The 17,456-nt window shown below is 39.2% G+C and overlaps 1 protein-coding gene across 4 annotated transcripts in view; it reads left to right on the top strand.

The window, feature by feature from the left end:
- syt1a (synaptotagmin Ia) overlaps positions 1–17,456 on the top strand; it is a 224,202-nt gene that overhangs the window by 157,618 nt on the left and 49,128 nt on the right. The gene's annotated exons all lie outside the window — the stretch shown is intronic.

The following is a 17,456-nucleotide window of genomic DNA, read 5'->3' as shown; positions in this document are numbered from 1 at the left end:
TTGATAAACAGCCCACTCTACCCTCTTGAGCCACAACCGTCCCCATGTCTTTAAGATGGACTTGAAAGATGACAGCAAGCTCACCAAAATATACATGCATATATCTTTAAAAGAGGTAAACGTTCTTTCGTATAAAATTATGAATCAAAGTCTCCAAGATTGAGCAACTGAATTGACCTGCTTATTCAGGCTGAAGTCGTTATCACAAATGATGCTGAGTTTTCTTTTGTTTTTTTAAATATTGACCCAACATTAAAGATGAGGACCTCGGGTCTGTTGTAGTGAGTCTGATAAATGCATCAAGCCACATAATGATTATGGTCATCTTATCCACATTTATCTGCAGGAAATTCTGTGGCACCAACCATTTAAAATCTTGGATTCAGTCGTTCAGTGCATTAAGTTCAGGACTGTCAAAGAGATACTTTCTGTCGTCCACATACAAGTGAAAACTCACAGTATGACTGTGGATGTCATGCTTCAGGGCTAACAGGTACAAACAGAACAGAAGAGGTCTAAGGACAGACCCCTGAGGTACTCCAGAGGTCATCCTCATAGATTACTATTACGTGCCAGTGACATCACTAAAACACCTACCTGTAAGTAAGAATAAACCTTAACTAGAAAAGCCTGAAAGCCCACCACTAAAACAAGTGTAAGGTTGCAAGTACAACCTTACCTTAGTTTGCATTTTGTACAGCATGGTAGATCATTTCAGCAGTTCTGTTGTAACTAATAAAAGGATGTCCAAAAACAAAACAAAAAAAAGAAATGTTGTAAACAGGCTTCCACCTGTTGGAAATTCCAGCAGATGTTCATTAAGGACATCAAGCAGATGGTCGCACCTCATGACGTTGCAAACGTCAGTGAAAGTTTTCTTTTTGGAAATATTTTTCAACCATAACACAAGATTTTAAATGGGCAATTAAACAACCGTCAATCAGTGAAAAACGAAGTTCTGTGTTGTGACACTAAATGTATCTTCTTAAAGCACTGGGTTTAATGGATAGATTACTCAAATACTCCTACTGTTAGAATTACTGACTCCTACATGCGATGCGCAATTTCTGTCAGAAATGACAGATGCCATAAGAAGTAACAAATTGTCCTAACGGCAATCTGTATCGATAAAATAGTATAAAAAGTTTTTTGTAAAAAACACAATAAGTAAAATTCTGTTTTCGCAGTTAGTACCTATAATGACTTTTATTGTTTAAAATACAAACATCTGAGTGCATTCAGTAAGACTGTGCTGTAAGCATGACTAAAAAATGATTCAGCAGTGGTTGTGAGTGAGCATTTGCTGGTGACGCACAAAAAGCAGCCAGTGTCACCGATGATCTTGACGACAACTTCAAGTGAACCAGGCGGCCTGATTGTTTACTTATTCATTTGTTTTTGTGGCGCTTCTGAGTCAAAGTACTAACAACAGCATTTAACATTTAACACTGAATTGCCCAAAAAGGAGAAAGGCATAATCAAATTTGAAGAGTGGAATAAACATCTGGCAACAATAATTCAAGCGTTTGACACGATGCATCACCAAATTATGCGTAGCAGCCTTTATTATTTGCGGTTAGAGTTTCTGCTTTTCTGCCTCAGTAGAAAATTCATTCAGAACTCTATTTCTTTCTACGTAATACCTCCTTCTCTTCTTCTTTTATCACCAAACCTCTTCTTTCACATTTAAATGTGTTTTCTTTTTCTTTTTTTCCTGGAAAATTTTGGAGCATAAAGTTTTAGGGAAACAGTTATCATTGTGTTTCATTTTCTGATCGTGTTTGCATTCAGAAGAAATCTATATATAGACATATCCACGGGCTCACGTGGAAGTAATATCCTCTTCTTTGGAAGAGAAGCCCTGCTTCATCACCACCGACACAAACGGGAGTAGTCATATTCCCACATTGCAGAGATTTAATAGTGCATGAAAAATGTCACCTTCTACGGAGGAACATTTATTTGTTAAAGGCAGCATATTTGTGTGAAAAAATAATAAAAGCTATAATTTATATTCAAATATTTCTCATGGCTAAAACTACAGAGGATTTAGCTCCATGTGGGCTTAAATGAGACGCTGATGCAAAATGAAAACACATTTGTGGTGCGGTGGGTGAATGATTGGGATCAACGCTATTCAGTGTTGCGATTGGCTGAGGTTTATATCTCCCCTGGCTCGGCTTTAAACGTCTGTCACCGAAACCCACTGCAGTTCCAACACAACTGAAGCCTGACAGCTTCCTCATGTCTCATTAGGTTGTGGAGCAGATAACTCGTATTCATATCATTTTTAAATTTTGTACTTTGAAGAAGTAAATTATACCAACTTTGGTTTACCTCAGGCAAAATGAAAAGTTCACCAAAATCAGACCAGGGTCTTACTGCTGTTTTTTCTCACCTCCAGTCAAAAGCAGTGAGGGTATTTTTCTCTCTCTGTGGAATATCGATACTGTCTGGAGAAAGCCAGCTTGCTGCGTGCTCAGCACAGCCTCAGTGCTGTGGCTTCAGAAGATCTTCTTTGGGGATTATAGCCCAGTGTAAGACCTGCATGCTTTTAATAAAGGTGGTCACGTGGTAATAATGGTCTCACTGGCCGAACATGTTGAATTCTCTGTGGAAACAATATTGTCTTGGCCCATCTCTTTAAGCAAAATCTTTGTAAATGTTTGTGAATTTAAGCAATTTAAGATATTTACAGCATGTTTTAAGATAATATTGTTTCAGTGTATTTATTATTACTCAATTAATCTGCTAACTCAGTAGTCTGTCTTCAGATTGGTTGTTTTGTTTGATCAGAAGAAGAAGAAGCAATAAAATAAAATGTAAAACCAAGAAAAGATTCAAATCCTGCCACAACCTTTATTTTTCCTGGATAAACATACTAAATACCATGACAAATGAATAATAAAGTAGAGTGGCAAACATCTGATTAAACTTTACCTGCTGCTGGTATATTTTTTAGAATCAAGTAGCTTAAACACTTTTTCATCTTTTTTTATTATTAGCTGTTCATTTTACACTTAAATTCAATAAATGAAGAAGACATATGTATTGTTTATCAATGCCTTTTTCAACCCCTATTGACAAGCCCGCCCCCTTTCCCTTTCATCCAGACTGATGTGCAAGTGTACCCATTCGTCAGGCCGCCACCACCACACAATTGGCCTTTGTGTTAAGGCCCAAAAGTTGGGTGTTGCTTAGTGCTCACACAGTGACAGCGTTATCCTGGATAAACCTCCGCCATGGCATTACTTGAGTAAATACATGACGCTGAGTCGTTCAAAAATAATGTTGTTACTCGTGAGCAATCCAGGCCTAGGGTAAATACACTCTCTGTTCTAAAGACGTCAGACACAAATCTAAGAACACACATGAATGTGAGGGTGTTAAAACTGACCGTGATAGCCCAGAGGGAGATTCTTATGTTGAGGACAGGCTTAAAAATCTTGGAAATACACTTGTGAAACATATTTTGGTATATTAATGCATCAGAAAATTGGAACTAGTGGAGGTAAACTGAATGTTTAAAATGTCAATTAGTTTTAAATATTGTTTATTGCTCTTTTTTAACAAACATTTGAAAAAGTTGGTATGTGCTTTTTCTTAATAATGGTAGAATTTAATGTATTTGTACATTAAATTCTACCATTTGTTAACAAATTGCTGGTTTTTGCAGAGTTGCACAGTTCAGACAGATGTTGATTTATTATAGCAGCAGAATACAGAGTTGTGTCTCTGGGCTTTAAACATATCATTCCTGCAAATATCTGACATATAAATTGAGAAGTGGTAACCAGACATGGGCAGTAACGCGTTACTGTAATCCGATTACTTTTTTCAAGTAACGAGTAAAGTAAGGGATTACTATTGCAAAAACGGTAATTAGATTACCGTTACTTTCCCGTAGGAACGCTGCGTTACTGCGTTACTAAAACCGTGATTTCTTTTTGCGAGAATGTCTCATGACAATGACGTAAGCGAGTGTGATGTTCCTGACAACAGCTGTGTGCAGATCAACAATGGATAATATATCGAGTGCGTGGAAGCGTGGAAGTACTGACCTTACTTGACAAAAACATAGGTGTCCGTTGTGCGTAGGAAGAAAACGTCTTTTTACAGCGAAAAAAAACCCTTAACTTCTAAGCAAGCACAGAGTGCGCTACGACGTAATGGGAAATTCACAGAGAAACTCGTGGATTCTTCAACTGACTGCTGCGGCACACCTGCACCAGGTTAAACCTCCGCCTACCCTACTCCTGCTTTACAGGTGAAAATAGAGCAACAGGACCACTGAGTCTTTGACTTTATTTATTTTCTGCTGTGTTTCACTTGCATCTATTTGAAAGAGTGAGTGTAAACACACACAAAAAATTATTTTATGTGCTGGAATGTGCAGAAAAAAGGTTTAAATGTTAAACTAATTTATTCAAGTCAGAGAATGTTGCATATAATTAAATTTTTGCTTGATACATAAAGTTAAAAGATTAAAACTAATAAAACAAGTTTAAAAAAAGAGACTTTTTCATTTGATTACATTTTGTATGACGGATTATGCAGAAAAAGTAGAATTGGGCTGAAAGATCTATCACTTTATCACCTATTCAGGTTGTAAATCGTGTTTTTAAAAAGTAACTAAGTAACTAAGTAATTAATTACTTTTGAAAATAAGTAATCCGTAAAGTAACAGGATTACTTTTTAGGGGAAGTAATCAGTAATTAAATACTGATTACTTTTTTCAAGTAACTTGACCAACACTGGTGGTAACTAAGTATTTCCCTGGAGCTTACCGGTGGATGGTGGGGGCATTGAAACACACACAGCAATGCTGGACAGAAGCAGCACTGACATGTCGTATGAGACGTTAACGATTTTAAAAAATCACAGTGATGATGTAGAAATCTGGGGGGAAAAAACTCGCGTTTTAAATATGATACACTTGGTATTACAGGGTTAAATGGACTGCCAACTTAAGAAGGGATTTACATGTTTAGTTATTAGGATTCTATTATTAGATTTTGATATTATTATTATTGTTCATGGCTGAACTGTTTCCAAAGGCCAAGTGTAACTTTCACCTAAACAGTGCTCATGAACAGCAGAGGACTTCCCATTACTTATCATTCGCAGTAACCCAGAATTGCTGTTTATGCATATTCAAAACACTAGCATCCATTAGAACTACCCTGGCTGCTTGTGCTACACAAGATGATGTTTTTTGTAGATGTTTTCAGCAGCACATGATCAAATAATTGGGCAGTACTCCAGATGTGACAGAGCAATCAGCTCACAACATCAATCAGGACAAAATGGGAACATGCAGGGCATTTTCTGGAAAGAGAAAATTGTTTTAGCCATTTTGGAGGCATGTAATCAGCATGGTCAGACCAATGAGTCAAAGCTACCACACAGTAATTTAATTTTACTAACCTCCTCAGTTTAAATCTTATATGTCTAGGTGCAGTGCAGCAGTATTAACCAGAACACGTGTATTGCCAATTGAAGGTACTTTGAGTAGCTTTAAGAAAACTAGAATCCGTTGAGTAGCTTTGCTGTAGTTTAACTTCCTCCAGTGCAAATAACTCATAGATTGCAAAGCTTTCCTTTCTTTCCCCAGTCCTTTTGCAAAAATACCCATCTGAGCTACAGTTTTTCCAAATGATCAAGCCTTCACATCCTCATAAATATGAGCACACACGTCCAAACACACATTAAACCACACTCCGACTTCTGATTGAACACAGCAGCTGCCTCCAAGGAACCCAGTGCATTGAATTTCTTTGTAGGTTTTCTAAACACCCAAGCCTCTACTTCCTGATAACAATTAACCTCTGAACACAGAGGCTGTTTGATCCATGGCTGCTGGCTCCACCAAGCTATTAGTCCAAATAACACAGACAAGCGACTGACATTTCAGGAAAATTAATAATAAAGATCATATTTTTTCTTTTCTTTTATTCTCCTTTTAGACAGTCTTAATTTCATCTAAAAACACTTACATTGTTAGCAGGTACAAAAAATCAAGATGTCTTATTTAACATTTCCCTGGTTACCATAAGAATAATATAATATTTTAGTGTCTTTATTTTTCAGTAAAAAGTAACTTAAGGTGACTGATGCTGTAAATAGGCGCTCTGTAAATACAACTGTGTTGAACTGAAGAGCTTGTGCACTCTCTTGAGCTGACTCTTTGACTAAAAGCCTTCTGTGATAGCACAACTTTGTCTCTATGTTTGAGCCTAATAGAGAAAAGTGTCATAAAGCTCATGGCTGCAGCTAAAAGACTACAAGACTGAAATACATCATGCTGTAATCTGATAGGAGGCTAAAGAAAATGTTTTAAACTTTCTCAACTTCTTTGACTCCGTGGCAGCTCACATTCAACAGACAGCAGAGTTTATTAAAGGGGATTACGGTGGAGGATCAGCGGAGCTATTCATCTCTGCCTCCCTACTGCTCTGGCAACAATCCTCGCTGCCTACTCTCTGCCCTCGCTTTACAAAAGTTTGCCCATCAGGGCTGGTCCAACCACAGCCTGATCAGTGCTCAACCACCAGCAGCCTCTTTCTCTGAGAACATCAGCTCTCTGGGAAACAGATCCTCTGTATTCTCACATATGCACATATCTGAGAAAGTTTCTGGATCATTACCCCGAGAGATCAAGGTAGTGATGAGGGCGACATTTAGAGCTCAAATGTATTTTATGAGTCTCTGTGCTGAAGCTTTGTTGCTATGAAAGGCAATTAAACATTCACAAACCCTCACTCAAATGGTGATTTTTTTTTATTTTAGTAGCATTCAGTAACCACAGCTCCAATGCCATTTTGATGAGAATATAATGCTGAATTAATAGCATTGGACATATTCTCAAAGTTACTGAATCCTAACAAAATCTGAACTGATCAGGTGTCACATCAAGACCACCTGCCTAATATTGTGTTGGTCTTTCTTTTGCTGCCAAAGCAGTCCTGACCCGTAAAGGCTCCACTAGACATTTGAAGTTGTGCTGTGGTACCTAGCATCAAGATGTTAGCAACAGATGCGTTAAGTCCTGTAAGTTGTGAGGTGAGGCCTCCATAGACCAAACGTGTTTGTCCAGCTCATCCCACAGATGCTTGATTGGATTGAGATCTTTGGTGCCCAAGTCAACACCTCAAACTCCTTAATAATAACCTTTCCATGAAAGGGTGTCCGTGGTCTGTGAAATGGCTTAGGTAGGTGGTACACATCAAAGTAACATCCATGTGGATGGAAGGACCCAAGGTTTCCCAGAAAAATATTGCCCAAAGTGCCATACCGCCTCTGCTGGCTTGACGTCTTCCCATAGTGCATCCTGGTGCCAGGTGTTCACCAGGAAAACAGGGCACATGCACCCTGCAATCCATTGGATGTTAAAGAAAATGTGATTCATCACCACCTTCATCACATCAAAAGCAGCTAGCATGTCTTCCCTCTTGTTCTGATTGTTCCTGATTTCATCTGTTCTTCCCTCAAATGGTGAAACAGGTTTGTTGTTTCAGCTGTTTTCTTACCTGTTTAGCAAAGTAGCTCCTGTTTCATTATGTAAGCTGATATGCAACTCTCACTCTCAGACATGCCTCGGCTTATCTTGTTATTGTGTGTGCTGGCAAATGCTATATCTTTGATATCAGGATATGTGCTGATAATATGACAGCCTTCAAAAATAGTTTCATAAGATACCTGAGGGACCAATCCTGCCAACTGGTGGGGTTCAGCTTGTTCTGGGGTTTGGCAGAAATAAGGAAAGCCAAAGACATCTAGAGTCATCAAATAATTCTGAAGAGTAAACAATGATAGTCTGGCACCCATCAATGCTTGTTTTATGTTAGTGGATCAGAATTTTCTTGTAGAAAACTGAATAAAAGGCAGGAAAGAAAAGCATTTCCTAATTTGACCAAATTACAAAGATGTAGACTTGCTGATTTTAAATTAAATCGCATGTAAAGGTACTCTGAGTGCAGGGTTCATTTTAATCAGCTTCCACCTATTGCATAGGTAGTCATTGTTGCAGAACGCTGGATGATGCTCCCTGCTGCAGATGTATTGTTTCCTTAAACGAGCCACAGCGGGGAAAAGGGCATGGACTCGTAGGCATAACAAGATATAATACCAAGGTTAATTGACCAACAGGGTCCTGTCTTATTGGATTAGTGTGGCTATAACACAGATGCAATATAAAACTTGCATACACACCCCACCCTTTTAAATCTATCGCTCCAGCTCTGTCCATTTGTGAAGCTTCTCTCTCTAATGTAAAGTGCTTTGTATTTCCAAGGAGCAAAGAGACGAATTCAACAGAAGCCCTTTTAATTATAGAATGAGTCAGAACAGAGACATCATAGCATCTTTATCTTTACTACAGCAAAGGAAATGTGAGGCATCTATAAATGGCATCTATAATTTAAAAAACAAAACAAGTTGTAATAAATAATAATTCTTAATAATTTTTTAAATATTCTCAAACTTTCATGGTCAGTGTCTATAGTTTCTGTTCCTGTGTTTCTGATGTTTTTTCTTTGTCTTCTGTGCACCGCTGTGTCTCCTTCCTTGTATTTCTGTCTTCCAGTCTCATATCAGTCTCTAGTCACTTCCTATTTTATTTTGCTAATTAATTTTTTGTATGACATTGGGTGCTTTGTTTCTCAATGGAGAATCCACTGGATTAGTAACATTACTGGATTTTAACGTATCTCTGATGAGGTTTTGTTCCCCCCTTTAGTTTAGTCTTCACAATATTATTTTGGAAATTGACTGGATGCTCCGTAATTTAACTGATTTAACGTAATATAACTTCCCATCATTCTCATCTGCTCTGTGGACCTTGATGTGGACTCTAAAAATATTGCATATTTTTAGGTGATGTGGAGCACTTCTGGTGTAATCACAAGCACTGACTAGAGTGTGTACTTCGGCCTAATGGTTTCAGCCTATACTTTGCCTCCTTACAGTTCCTCATACATACAAATAGCCCATAGTCTATGGACCCTACTTCCATAACCTGTGGGGTTCTGCAAGGTTTAGTCCTAGGTCCTGTATTATTTTCTTTCTACATTCTTCCTTCACTTGGTAGCACTTGATCTTTTAATAACATTTCTTATCATTTTTATGCATCATTTTTTAGACCTCACCATCTGTCCAACCTAGATGACTGTTTATCCCAAATTATTAACAGTCTCTCCAATAATTATCTTGCGTTAAATTCCAACAAGACTGAGGTGACGATTATAGCTCCTCCTGAACTAGATCCAAATATCAGCTAAACGTTTGCTTCCTTCTGTTCATCTGTTATATAAAGCATTCATAATCTTGGTGTAATATTTGATTCTTTTCTTAGCTTTGACTCTCATCAAAAATATATTTTACATTACTGTTTCTTTTTAACGAAGCTTTTGTTGAGATTTGTGATGATAGTTTTGTATTGCTATTGACTGCATTTTAATTTTATATTGTTTTGTTGTGATTACTGCTCATTTTTATTTTGATTGTGCAGTGGTTTGAAACTACACATCTGTGAAAAGTGCTTTTCAAATACTGATTTGTTATTTGTCTGCCTTTGTTTCTCTCCCCTGTTTTTTCTCGTTGTTTTGTTTTGTTTTTTATTTTTTTTATTTTGAACAACTTCTTTAGTTTGATGTGCTTTTGTGTCACTTTCAAAACGTACATGTACTTTTTGTAGCCATGGCTCTGATAGGACTAGCATTATTGCAACACAACATTAAAGAAGATCCTGTGCCTTGAATGCACAGGCAGCATAGAAAAAAATTATTTACAAATCAGTCCATTAACCTTTAATTGTCTTTATTTGTAGACTGACTACAATGGTTTTCCATGATTCAAAATCACACACTGGACGGCACAGTTCCTCAGTTCATATGCAGACTGCTTCTTCTGCTCCTTTTAGTCACTTTTCTTCTAATTGGCTCTCCTTCATAAGCAACAGGTTTGAACAGAAGGTGGGTGTGGCTTCTGTGCCAGTGTGACCAAACTGGGGACATTCATTTTAACTGATATCATACAGACAGACAGAGCCTGTCTGGAAGTTTTGACTTACAGGAATTACTTGTGCATATGCTGACATTTACATTTGAAACTGTGGCTATGTTTACAGTATTAGATTAGATTAGATTAGATTAGATAGAACTTTATTAATCCCTCGGGTGGGTTCCTCTGGGAAATTCGATTTCCAAAAAAGCACAGCACCGACAGAAGTTACAGAGTTACAGAATATTATATATATATATATATATATATATATAATACACACACACACACACACACACACATATATATATATAAATACAGAGACAATATAAATAAAATATACGAAGGGGATAAATAGAATAAATAGGAATAAAAATAAAAATACAAGTGAATTGCACATTTCAAGTATTGAGTCTATTGCACCGTTGACTATTTACAAAAGTATTGCACAAGGTATTGCACAGTGAGGTGAAGAGGCACTACAGCTTAGTTGTTCCCCCCTCCTTTGTCCTCCTGTTTCCCCTCCCTCTCCCCTCCAGGGAGGAGTTAAACAGTCTGATGGCGTGTGGGACAAAGGAGTTTTTAAGTCTGTTAGTTCTTGTCTTTGGGAGAAGCAACCTGTCACTGAACAGACTCTTCTGGTTGTTAATGGCCGTGTGCAGAGGATGTCTGGCATTGTCCATAATGTCCATCAGTTTCTTTAATGTCCTTTTCTCTGCCACTGTCACCAGAGTGTCCAGCTTCATGCTGACCACAGAGCTATATGCAAATGCATATGAAAGAAAATAAGAAAAAGCACTTAAGCCCTAAAACATACAGTTAGAATGCATTAGCTAAAGGCATTTACAGAAAGTTGATATGCATTTTTCTTTTCTCATGAGGCTCTATTGATGCTATTCACTGTAGCAAACCACCACATACTGTCAGAATGACTCACAGTCCTGCAGTAGTTTATACTCCTTTCTATGGAGTCGGTTTTAGAACACCTACAGTGTGTGTAAATGTCAGCCAGTGAAGCATGAGTTTTTCCTTTTATGTTGAGGTTATTGCTCTTTGACTGCGAAAAAATGATCTCTAATAATATCTTCTTAAAACCCAGCATGGTAATGTGTCAGAGAAATCATCAGAATATTTTGAGCTCAAGTTTTGTACCAGATTGTGTTTCACTATTCTAGCAGGATGTAGATCTGTCACTCAGAGCCCTTTGATATGATTAAACAAATCTCAAAAATGTAACAAAATTTACAATCTGCACATCTTCATTTTCATCTTGTTAATGATTAGAGATGTGAAGGCAGATGTACAAAGATGAACTACATGACTCAGTGTCTAAAGGACTTTGAAGGTGTCTCACTGTTTAGGGCTCTGCTTTACCGGCATGCTGTTCTGTTGACGGAGCTGAAAAGTGATTTCAGCCTTCAGGAACAGCAAACATGGATCTCATCATGCGCAACCCACCCATTAGAGAAACTCCATTTTCCATGCCATGTTGCATGGCGGAACGAGAGATAAGTGTTGGGAGTTGAAGTGTTGAAGTGCGTGTGCTGGCAACACTCCCTCTTGCTCTCTCCCTTTCACTTTCTCGCTCTATTTCTCTCTTGAGAAAAGACACTCACACAATGTAGTTAATTAGGAAATGCTTTTATTGCTTTCTGGGACTCAGGTTCCTTTAATTAAGGAACACAGAAGTGCCTTTCACTGGAGGACGCATGCTTGATGAATAAGATAAGGGCTGGTTCCATGCGTTGATTGGACTGTTAGCGCCTAAATGACATTCCATCAGGCATTTTGAGTGTCGATGAAATGCCAGAATGACAGTAAGCATTTGGAATTGGGGGGGGAAAAAGGTTTTACTCTGTATATATTCAGTCTTGCTTCCGTTTGGGGGAAAATCCACATTTTTAGTTTTAGTTATTGTTATCGTTGTGATCTGCCAGCTTGTAATACAGACTTGTCACGTCTCTGACACTTCCATTACAATACTGTCTCCTTAGCTTACTTCCTGTTTGCATTTACACATGTAAGCTAGAAGTACCTGTTCAGATGCTAAAAAATACCACTATATATTCTAATAAGCTTCTAGCAAACTATAGAGCAGGGGTGGGAAACTCCAGGCCTCAAGGGTCGGTGTCCTGCAGGTTTTAGATATCACCCTGGGGTCAACACACCTGAATCAAATGATTAATTCATTACCAAACTTCTGGAGAACGTCGAGAAATGTTGAGGTGGTAATTTAGCCATTTAAATGAGCTGTGTTGGATCAAGGACACATCTAAAACCTGCAGGACACCGGGCCATGAGGCCTGGAGTTCCCACGGTCCTGCTATAAAGGTACAACTTGCAAAAGATGTTTAATTTCTTTATATTTTGCTTAAAAAAGGGGGAAATAGGTGCAGTGATTTATTGAAACATCTGCAAGCATACATAGAAATACAGTATATAAGGCAAACGGTGAGTTTGTACTATTCTAACCAGTTTGAAAGTCAATATTTGGCATGATCACATTATGAATGCTTCTCAAAAGACATTCAAAGCTCTTCTTGGGTTGTTGGATGTCTTTTTTGTCCATTCTCTATTAAGATGATCTCACACTGCTTGGATAGCGTTGTTCCAGGGTCCGGGGAGACCAGTCCATGACTGATGGTGATGATGTTTTATTGCTCACTGATTATAGTTTGAAGCAGCAATCAAGCAGCAATTTATCTGGATCTGTTGCCACTTTTTTTCAGCCCAGTTCCATTAATTTGGCAAACCTTCTTCCAGTTTCTTGTCTGTGTCTGTTACATGTAGACACAACACTGGTTCATCCCTTTAGTTAGGTGGCTTTTTTAAGCTTAACAATGATCTATGAATCATTTAAGGGTCTTAACAACCAAACAAAACACAAAAACCTTTCTTCTGACAAAGGTAAAGTACAAGAAACTGAATGAAAACAAGAAATTCAGTCTGAACTTAAGAAAGCGTGGAGAACTATTCCTCAAGACCACTTTTAAAAATTACAGGAAAGTCTGGCTCCTTGGAGGCAAAGTATTGCTCAAAACCATTGCACTGTACTGTATTTCTCTTGAGATTTAATCATGCAGCATATCATGAAACATAAATGCCGCTGGTCCAGCTTTTCCAATTAGGCAGTCATTACAAAGGTGTGTTTTGGCATAAATGTAATATGAATGTTAAATTTTTAGGGGTAAACAAATCATTTATTCAGGTGTAATTGGAGAATTATTAAACAGCGCTCACTAGATTAAAAATGCTACAATGTGCACTTTTTACCATTGAGTAGTGCCAAATGGCTTAAGTTACTTACACTTTAAGCCCTTAATATAGTACAGTTAAGAGAAAAGTGAACGCAGGATGATTGCTGTGTGATTGGTATATACATACAAATGCTATGATCAATATACTAAGAAGATAAAGTAATCCCCTGATATGGTTAGGGTAAAGATAAAGGCTTAAGGGGTCGATTCAAACAATAATTGGGGCTGGGCTATTAGTCACATTTTTGTAAATTACACTAATAATATTATAAGAAAGAGGAAAGTACCCTTAACTGTGCATAAGCAATGCAAAAAAGATAAATTGTTGGGATATTACAGTGGGGCAAAAAAGTATTTAGTCAGCCGCCGATTGTGCAAGTTCCCCCACCTAAAATGATGACAGAGGTCAGTAATTTGCACCAGAGGTACACTTCAACTGTGAGAGACAGAATGTGAAAAAAAAAAATCCATGAATCCACATGGTAGGATTTGTAAAGAATTTATTCGTAAATCAGGGTGGAAAATAAGTATTTGGTCACCTCAAACAAGGAAAGTCTCTGGCTCTCACAGACCTGTAACGTCTTCTGTAAGACGCTTTTCTGTCCCCCACTCGTTACCTGTATGAATGGCACCTGTTTGAACTCATCATCCGTATAAAAGACACCTGTCCACAGCCTCAAACAGTCAGACTCCAAACTCCGCCATGGCCAAGACCAAAGAGCTTTCGAAGGACACCAGGAAAAGTATTGTAGACCTGCACCAGACTGGGAAGAGTGAATCTACAATAGGCAAGCAGCTTGGTGTGAAAAAATCAACTGTGGGAGCAATCATCAGAAAATGGAAGACATACAAGACCACTGATAATCTCCCTCGATCTGGGGCTCCACGCAAGATCTCATCCCGTGGGGTCAAAATGATCATGAGAACGGTGAGCAAAGATCCCAGAACCACACGGGGGGACCTGGTGAATGACCTGCAGAGAGCTGGGACCAAAGTAACAAAGGTCACCATCAGTAACACACTACAACGGCAGGGAATCAAATCCCGCAGTGCCAGACGTGTTCCGCTGCTGAAGCCAGTGCATGTCCAGGCCCGTCTGAAGTTTGCCAGAGAGCACATGGATGATACAGCAGAGGATTGGGAGAATGTCATGTGGTCAGATGAAACCAAAGTAGAACTTTTTGGTATAAACTCAACTGGTCGTGTTTGGAGGAAGAAGAATACTGAGTTGCATCCCAAGAACACCATACCTACTGTGAAGCATGGGGGTGGAAACATCATGCTATGGGGCTGTTTTTCTGCCAAGGGGACAGGACGACTGATCCGTGTTAAGGACAGAATGAATGGGGCCATGTATCGTGAGATTTTGAGCCAAAACCTCCTTCCATCAGTGAGAACTTTGAAGATGAAACGAGGCTGGGTCTTCCAACATGACAATGATCCAAAACACACCGCCCGGGCAACAAAGGAGTGGCTCCGTAAGAAGCATTTGAAAGTCCTGGAGTGGCCTAGCCAGTCTCCAGACCTCAACCCCATAGAAAATCTGTGGCGGGAGTTGAAAGTCCGTGTTGCTCGGCGACAGCCCCAAAACATCACTGCTCTCGAGAAGATCTGCATGGAGGAATGGGCCAAAATACCAGCTACTGTGTGTGCAAACCTGGTAAAGACCTATAGTAAACGTTTGACCTCTGTTATTGCCAACAAAGGTTATGTTACAAAGTATTGAGTTGTATTTTTGTTATTGACCAAATACTTAATACCACCCTGATTTACGAATAAATTCTTTACAAATCCTACCATGTGGATTCATGGATTTTTTTTTCACATTCTGTCTCTCACAGTTGAAGTGTACCTCTGGTGCAAATTACTGACCTCTGTCATCATTTTAGGTGGGGGAACTTGCGCAATCGGTGGCTGACTAAATACTTTTTTGCCCCACTGTATATATAACAACATTACGTTTGCAGTGGTTGTGGATGCACCATTTAAACTCACTAGGAATACACCAGTCATTGCACATACACATATATAAAGAGAGAGGAGCAATAGAAATAAACTAGACTTTTTAAACAGTGGCTAAGATACAGCGAGTTCACACTTACCAGCCAGAAAACTTCATGCACACGTTCACGAAAGCAGTCATGAGCTGCAAGAATGTGGAAGAGCCAAACAGTGTTTTAGCTCCTATTTTAGACTAACTCGTAACTTGCACTAATTTTCATTCTCTCCCTCCCGCTTTCATCATTTCTTTTTATCTTATCAACGTCTCTGATATTTCCTGCTTCCCGTTACTTTCCTTACAGAGAGGGAGAGATTTCTTTAGCATGTGCACTTGTGTGGAGACCACAGTGAGAGGACACAGTCTGTGGCCAAGTGAGCTGCGCGTGATGCGTGGATTTCTTTGCGATCCATTGATTCTTCACAGCGTGCCACAATGCTACCCCCCAGGTCACGGGGAAGTATCCCACTTCTCCCAGTCGGCCAGCTCAGCCATGGTTACTGCCCATAGTTGGGTATTGTGGGCCTCTCAACTGGGTGTGGTTTTCAGAGTATGCTCTCTTCACGAGTGATGTGTAATTAATTCCTTTGAATCTTCTTGCTTCATAAATATAACAAGACTGACAAACTCCCAATAAAAATCAGCCTTGTGTGTCTAAGGAGTGAGAAAGCGAACACTTCCCGGCTCAAGAGTTTATTCTGTGCACGGTGTCAAGTTTGTAAAGGAAATACTCCTGGTTTTATTTGGCTCATTGTAAACGAGGCCTATCCAGTTTCACCTCCATTACCACGCTGCTCCAAGGCAAGGCCAAAGCTGTAGATCCCGAAGTTATTTTAGAGCATCACTCACTGTTTTTCCTTGGAGGAGAGTGCTTATTGATTTTGTCAAAAGAATCGATTTCTTTTCCTCCTCTCTCCCTTTCTCCCCCCTCCCCCTTGGACCTCAGCAAAGGAACTGCAGCTGAATGTTGGTGAGCAAAACCCCAGAGAGAGTTTGTAATAGGGTTTTCCATTTTGATGGGTCATTCTGGAGTTTTTCCAGATAAAGTCTTCAAAGGGCTGACTGATGTTTTCTATTATTTTGTAGGATTTAAGAGAATGGCAAGTATTATATCTGTCTGGTGCCCCCCCCCCCCAAATTCCTTTCTTATATTCGGTTGTATGGATGGGTTTTGTGACCTCTTGGTGGTGTTGAACGCTTAAGGTGTGGAGAACAGCAGCAAGAACAGAACGGGCATCAGTGACAACAGATATGACTTAGGTCAGAGGTTAAGTGGGAGTGGGTTGCAAAGCAGCTTACAGATGTGTAGCAACTGTATTTGTTGTAAAGATGAGCCCATCTGCCCTGATTGCAGCTGAGCTTGGCTTTGTGGCCGGCCTGAATTAACACAGAAAATTTGCTCCTTAAACAGTTTGTTATTGCTCAGTGTTAAAATGAGGAGTGGGCTGCCAGGTGTTTGGTATCTGCTGAGTAGAGTCAAGGAGCAGTGATTGTGACAGCTGAACAGGGAAGTCTGTTGTGAGGCTTCTCATTATTTTCATTGCATCTGGGCTGCTGTCCCTCCGGTGTTTAAAAACCGCCCACTTCTCCTTCAATCGTTATGTTTGTGTGGTGTACACTGTATCCCTGTGTGTCCGCACCAGGCAGTGCCAGCTGACTGCTGGCTATAGTTGAGATAGGTGTCAACGTGTTTTCAGCTGGCTGTCACTGTGCTGTTGAGCCGAGCGTCTGACAGTGTGACAGTGTTGATTGCTGCTTGTCCAATTTCTCCAGTCAGGCTTATAGTGCAGGCCAGTAGCATATGGTGGAGTGAAAAGTAACGACTCGTATGTCACCTCAGTGAAAGTGCATTTTGTTTTGTTTTTTGTCCTGTTAGGAACCGTTTTAATCATAACTGAACAACAGTAGCTGCACGTGTGCTGTGAAGAAATCACTTTTTCAAAGGGAGTTTTAAGGGACAAACTCAAAACTCTCGATTCCAAACTTTTAACTTGCATAAAGATCATTAGGTGATACTAAATTAATTAAGTTTCTGTTGTTGCTCCTGCTGGTTTTCTTTTGTTATTTTACTCTAATTCTGCTACCATAATCAGATCTAGGCGATATGTAATCACTAATTAGTGATTAAACTAGTAACTGCCAAGAAGTGCTCACGGAAGTGTGACGTAAAAGTATTATTTTAAATACTTTGCCCAACATG

This window comes from Mchenga conophoros, linkage group LG17 (assembly GCF_057382185.1).
Source record: "Mchenga conophoros isolate Kocher_MC1m ecotype Shallow Benthic linkage group LG17, M_conophoros_male_GT1.1, whole genome shotgun sequence".
Lineage (NCBI taxonomy): Eukaryota > Metazoa > Chordata > Actinopteri > Cichliformes > Cichlidae > Mchenga > Mchenga conophoros.
This window is presented reverse-complemented; position numbering and strand designations above follow the sequence as displayed.